Here is a 5,942-nt window from a genome sequence, read left to right on the forward strand (position 1 = left end):
ATTGGCAGACTCCAGTTTTCAAATGTCCTTATGGACGGTGGCAGCGGACTCAACCTGATATATCAGGACTCAATCCGCCACATGGGGATCGACCCAAAAAGAATTCACCACAGCAAAACCTCCTTTCAAGGAGTAACGCCAGGTCCGGACACCCATTGCATGGGTTTTCTCCGGCTCAAGGTTATTTTCGGCTCTGCCGATAACTTCCGTCGCGAAAAGCTGACTTTCCACATCGTCCCATTCTCAAGTCGCTATCAAGCACTATTGGGACGCGAAGCTTTCGCCCGCTTTAACGCAATACCGCATTATGCATCTCTTACGCTTAAGATGCCCGGTCCACGCGGCATCATCTCCTTAAAGGGGAAGCAGTGAGAACACCTCCCCCAAGCGGAGGATTGTGCGGCCGCTTTAACAGCCCCACAATACAATGGCTTCACCAGCCAGAACATCGGAACAGGTCATTAAGACCACGGACACGGATAGACGAGTCCGACACAAAAGTATCGCTGATAAAGGCTTAGTGGCCATATACCCCTGCACTAGGGGCTTCACACGTATAAAATAAGAGACAATAAATCTCAATTTTTCATATTTTACTTTACACTTTGTTTATTTCATGTAACTTTTGTTCGGCACGCCCCTTTTTCAACTTAGTTGCTCTCTTTTTACAGATGAACGTCGTGCTGCACCCGTCCAGGATAGGGCACAACGGAGACACAGGCGCAGACGTGCAGTAGGGACCCGTTCCAAGGATTCTTTTCAGATTAAGACCCTGCGTAAACCTTTTTTACTGTCTCTTGTTGATACACATCCCCTGGTTCTATGACCAAGGAGGAGGCTGGCGTCTTGGCATGTGGCCACGTCATAATTCTTGCGCATACCTGGACACTAGGGGCTTATACCTCAGAGCGTTACCTCGCCCGCTCTCATAAAGACCGAATACGTTAGGGAGTGTTCGGCGTCGCGAGTTTGGCCTTATATGCATCAGCTCCGAGTCATGATTTTGGTCAAATGTTGGGTTGCCGGGCTCCTGAGTTCGGCCGCCTTATGTTCCGCTCTATCGGCTAAGGCGGCACCAGGAGAACTACTGCGATTGTGCCCTGGTTCGGCCAGGCGAGCACCTCAGTAGAGAAAGCCGAAAACCGACTATCATGATATGGCATGAGACTGGTCAACCACTCGATGACTCTCCGGAATCTGTAGGATTCCTCTGCATTAACGAAGGGCCGTTTCCCGGCCAGGCACATACGTGCCCCGAATTCGAGCGAGCGCAGTCGCCACCAGGGGCTACCTAAATAGTCCCATTGTCAAGCTCCTATGGCTAAAGCATTATAGTCCGGTTGCCTAGCTCGCTGCGCTATCACCTCCTTTGTAGGACCAAGACGTTGGATTAAGTGTGAAAATGCGCCTTCTGGAGCACCCCCGCACTATGTGTGTGGGGGCTGAAGCCAACGACTGCAATCTTTCAGATTTTGTATATATATATCTTAAAACGGCCGCACAGGAGGTGTTCCAAATACTTGAAGGCACAAGTATAAAAGGCTACTACAATTCATCAAAATATTGCTTTATAATTACATATGCTATCAGAACATAGCATCCTTCGAGCACTGCGTCTCTATTACACGAGCGCCATCAAGGACTTCCTGAAAATAGTGCTCGGAGGGTACCCGGCTTTTGTCCGAATCTCGGGATGCAACAACGGTGGTCTCCATCTCTGCCCAGTATGTCTTGACACGGGCAAGAGCCATCCGTGCGCCCTCTATGCATGCTGACCTCTGCATCGCATTGATACATGGCACCACGTCAAGGAATTGCTGCACCAAGCTGAAATAACTCTTCGGCTCTGATCTCCCCGGCCACAGATGACCCATGACGTACTTCATGGCGAGTCCGGACAATCTATTCAGTTTGGCCCATTGAGCCAGACGATCATCCACTGCCAGTGGACACTCTGGATTCTGGAACTGCGACCAGAAAAGCCTTTCCACTTCGCGATCTTCTTGATCTCGAAAGTATTTGGTCGCATCAGCAGCACTCGCTGCCAAATCCAGATAGGTGCCCTCTGCACTCCACATCCGGTCCAATGGAGCAAACTTCGGATCGCAAAAATTCCTCCGCAGCATAAAGGGCTTTCCAGCCGCAATCTGTCCGGACTGACGCAGCTCCTCCTTCGCAGCTCTCATCACAGAGCGAGCATCCTTGGCATCAGCAACTGCCTTCTCTAAGTCCATCTGTCTCGCCCGGTCTTCTTTCTCAAGAAACTTGCAACGGTCAGCAGCACTTTTTAACTTCACGACCATCATGCCCATCTCCTTCTTGCTTCGGCAGTGAGCAGCCTGTTCGGCTCTCAGCTCTTCAAGGGCCTTCTCGGCAGCCGCATCACTTTTCCTGGCTTGTTCCTTAGCTCGGGCAAGTTCCGCCCGAAGACTCTCCACGACGGCCGCACCATCTGCGTCAAGCACACACATCCTTCCTTCTGGCGACGGCATAGAGGAACTCTTAATGAAAGCACCAATGTCGGTGTCAAAACCGGTGGATCTCGGGTAGGGGGTCCCGAACTGTGCATCTAAGGCGGATGGTAACAGGAGGCAGGGAACATGATGTTTTACCCAGGTTTGGGCCCTCTTGATGGAGGTAAAACCCTATGTCCTGCTTGATTTATTCATGATGATATAAGTATTACAAGAGTTGATCTACCACGACATCGAAGAGGCTAAACCCTAGAAGCTAGCCTATGGTATGATTGTATGTTGTCCTACGGACTAAAACCCTCCAGTTTATATAGACACCGGAGAGGGTTAGGGTTACACAAGGTCGGTTACAAAGGAGGAGATATACATATCCGTATTTCCTAGCTTGCCTTCCACACCAAGTAGAGTCCCATCCGGACACGAGACGAAGTCTTCAATCTTGTATCTTCATAGTCCAACAGTCCGGCCAAAGGATATAATCCGGCTCTTCGGAGACCCCCTAATCCAGGACTCCGTCACCCCCTCTGGAACTTCTTGCGCTCAGTATTTTTTATATATTCTGAAAATGACTTCCGTGAAGTTTCAGGACTTTTGGAGCTGTGCAGAATAGGTCTCTAATATTTGCTCCTTTTCCAGCCCAGAATCCTAGCTGCCGGCATTCTCCCTCTTTATGTAAACCTTGTAAAATAAGTGAGAATAGGCATAAGTATTGTGACATAATGTGTAATAACAGCCCATAATGCAATAAATATCGATATAAAAGCATGATGCAAAATGGACGTATCAATTATGTTTCCGGTTAATACAATTCTAGCATGAATAATAAACATTTATCATGAAATAAGGAAATAAATTATAACTTTATTATTGCCTCTAGGGCATATTTCCTTCAGTCTCCCACTTGCACTAGAGTCAATAATCTAGATTACACAGTAATGATTCTAACACCCATGGAGTCTTGGTGTTGATCATGTTTTGCTCGTGGAAGAGGCTTAGTCAGCGGGTCTGCAACATTCAGATCCGTATTTATCTTGCATATCTCTATGTCTCCCACCTGGACTTGATCCCGGATGGAATTGAAGCGTCTCTTGATGTGCTTGGTTCTCTTGTGAAATCTGGATTCCTTTGCCAAGGCAATTGCACTAGTATTGTCACAAAATATTTTCATTGGACCCGATGCACTAGGTATGACACCTAGATCGGACATGAACTCCTTCATCCAGACTCCTTTGTTTGCTGCTTCTGAAGCAGCTATGTACTCCGCTTCACATGTAGATCCCGCCACGACGCTTTGCTTAGAACTGCTCCAACTAACAGCTCCACCGTTCAATAGAAACACGTATCCAGTTTGCGATTTAGAATCGTCCGGATCAGTGTCAAAGCTTGCATCGACGTAACCATTTACGACGAGCTCTTTGTCACCTCCATTAACGAGAAACATATCCTTAGTCCTTTTCAGGTATTTCAGGATGTTCTTGACCGCTGTCCAGTGATCCACTCCTGGATTACTTTGTTACCTCCCTGCTAAACTAATAGCAAGGCACACATCAGGTCTGGTACACAGCATTGCATACATGATAGAGCCTATGGCTGAAGCATAGGGAACACTTTTCATTTTCTCTCTATCTTCTGCAGTGGTCGGGCATTGAGTCTTACTCAATTTCACACCTTGTAACACAGGCAAGAACCCTTTCTTAGCTTGATCCATTTTGAACTTCTTCAAAACTTTATCAAGGTATGTGCTTTGTGAAAGTCCAATTAAGCGTCTTGATCTATCTCTATAGATCTTGATGCCCAATATATAAGCAGCTTCACCGAGGTCTTTCATTGAAAAACTCTTATTCAAGTATCCTTTTATGCTATCCAAAAATTCTATATCATTTCCAATTAACAATATGTCATCCATTTATAATATTAGAAATGCTACGGAGCTCCCACTCACTTTCTTGTAAATACAGGCTTCTCCGAAAGTCTGTATAAAACCATATGCTTTGATCACACTAACAAAGCGTTTATTCCAACTCCGAGAGGCTTGCACTAGTCCAAAAATGGATCACTGGAGCTTGCACACTTTGTTAGTACCCTTTGGATCGATAAAACCTTCAGGTTGCATCATATACAACTCTTCTTCCAGAAAACCATTCAGGAATGCAGTCTTTACATCCATTTGCCAAATTTCATAATCATAAAATGCGGCAATTGATAACATGATTCGACGGACTTAAGCATCGCTACGGGTGAGAAGGTCTCATCGTAGTCAACTCCTTGAACTTGTCGAAAACCTTTCGCAACAAGTCGAGCTTTGTAGACAGTAACGTTACCGTCAGCGTCAGTCTTCTTCTTGAAGATCCATTTATTCTTGATGGCTTGCCGATCATCGGGCAAGTCAACCAAAGTCCACACTTTGTTCTCATACATGGATCCCATCTCAGATTTCATGGCCTCAAGCCATTTTGCGGAATCTGGGCTCATCATCGCTTCCTCATAGTTTGTAGGTTCGTCATGGTCAAGTAACATGACCTCCATAATAGGATTACCGTACCACTCTGGTGCGGATCTTGCTCTGGTTGACCTATGAGGTTCGGTAGTAACTTGATCTGAAGTTTCATGATCATCATCATTAGCTTCCTCACTAATTGGTGTAGGTGTCACAGGAACCGGTTTCTGTGATGAACTACTTTCCAATAAGGGAGCAGGTACAGTTACCTCATCAATTTCTACTTTCCTCCCACTCACTTCTTTCGAGAGAAACTCCTTCTCTAGAAAGGATCCATTCTTAGCAACGAATGTCTTGCCTTCGGATCTGTGATAGAAGGTGTACCCAACAACTTCCTTTGGGTATCCTATGAATACACATTTGTTCGATTTGGGTTTGAGCTTATCAGGTTGAAGCCTTTTCACATAAGCATCGCAGCCCCAAACTTTAAGAAATGGCAACTTTGGTTTCTTGCCAAACCACAGTTCATAAGGCGTCATCTCAACGGATTTCGATGGTGCCCTATTTAACATGAATGCAGCTGTCTCTAAAGCATAACCCCAAAACGATAGCGGTAAATCAGTAAGAGACATCATAGATCGCACCATATCTAGTAAAGTGCGATAAATGACGTTCGGACACACCATTACACTATGGTGTTCCGGGTGGCGTGAGTTGTGAAACTATTCCACATTGTTTCAAATGTAAACCAAACTCGTAACTCAAATATTCTCCTCCATGATCAGACCGTTGACACTTTATTTTCTTGTTATGATGATTTTCCAATTCACTCCAAAATTCTTTGAACTTTTCAGATGTCTCTGACTTATGTTTCATTAAGTAGATATACCCATATCTGCTCAAATCATCTGTGAAGGTGAGAAAATGACGATACCTACCGCGAGCTTCAACATTCATCAGACCACATACATCAGTATGTATGATTTCCAACAAATCTGTTGCTTGCTCCATTGTTCCGGAGAACAACGTTT

The sequence above is a fragment of the Triticum dicoccoides genome, chromosome 4A (genome assembly GCF_002162155.2).
Source record: "Triticum dicoccoides isolate Atlit2015 ecotype Zavitan chromosome 4A, WEW_v2.0, whole genome shotgun sequence".
NCBI classification, from domain to species: domain Eukaryota; kingdom Viridiplantae; phylum Streptophyta; class Magnoliopsida; order Poales; family Poaceae; genus Triticum; species Triticum dicoccoides.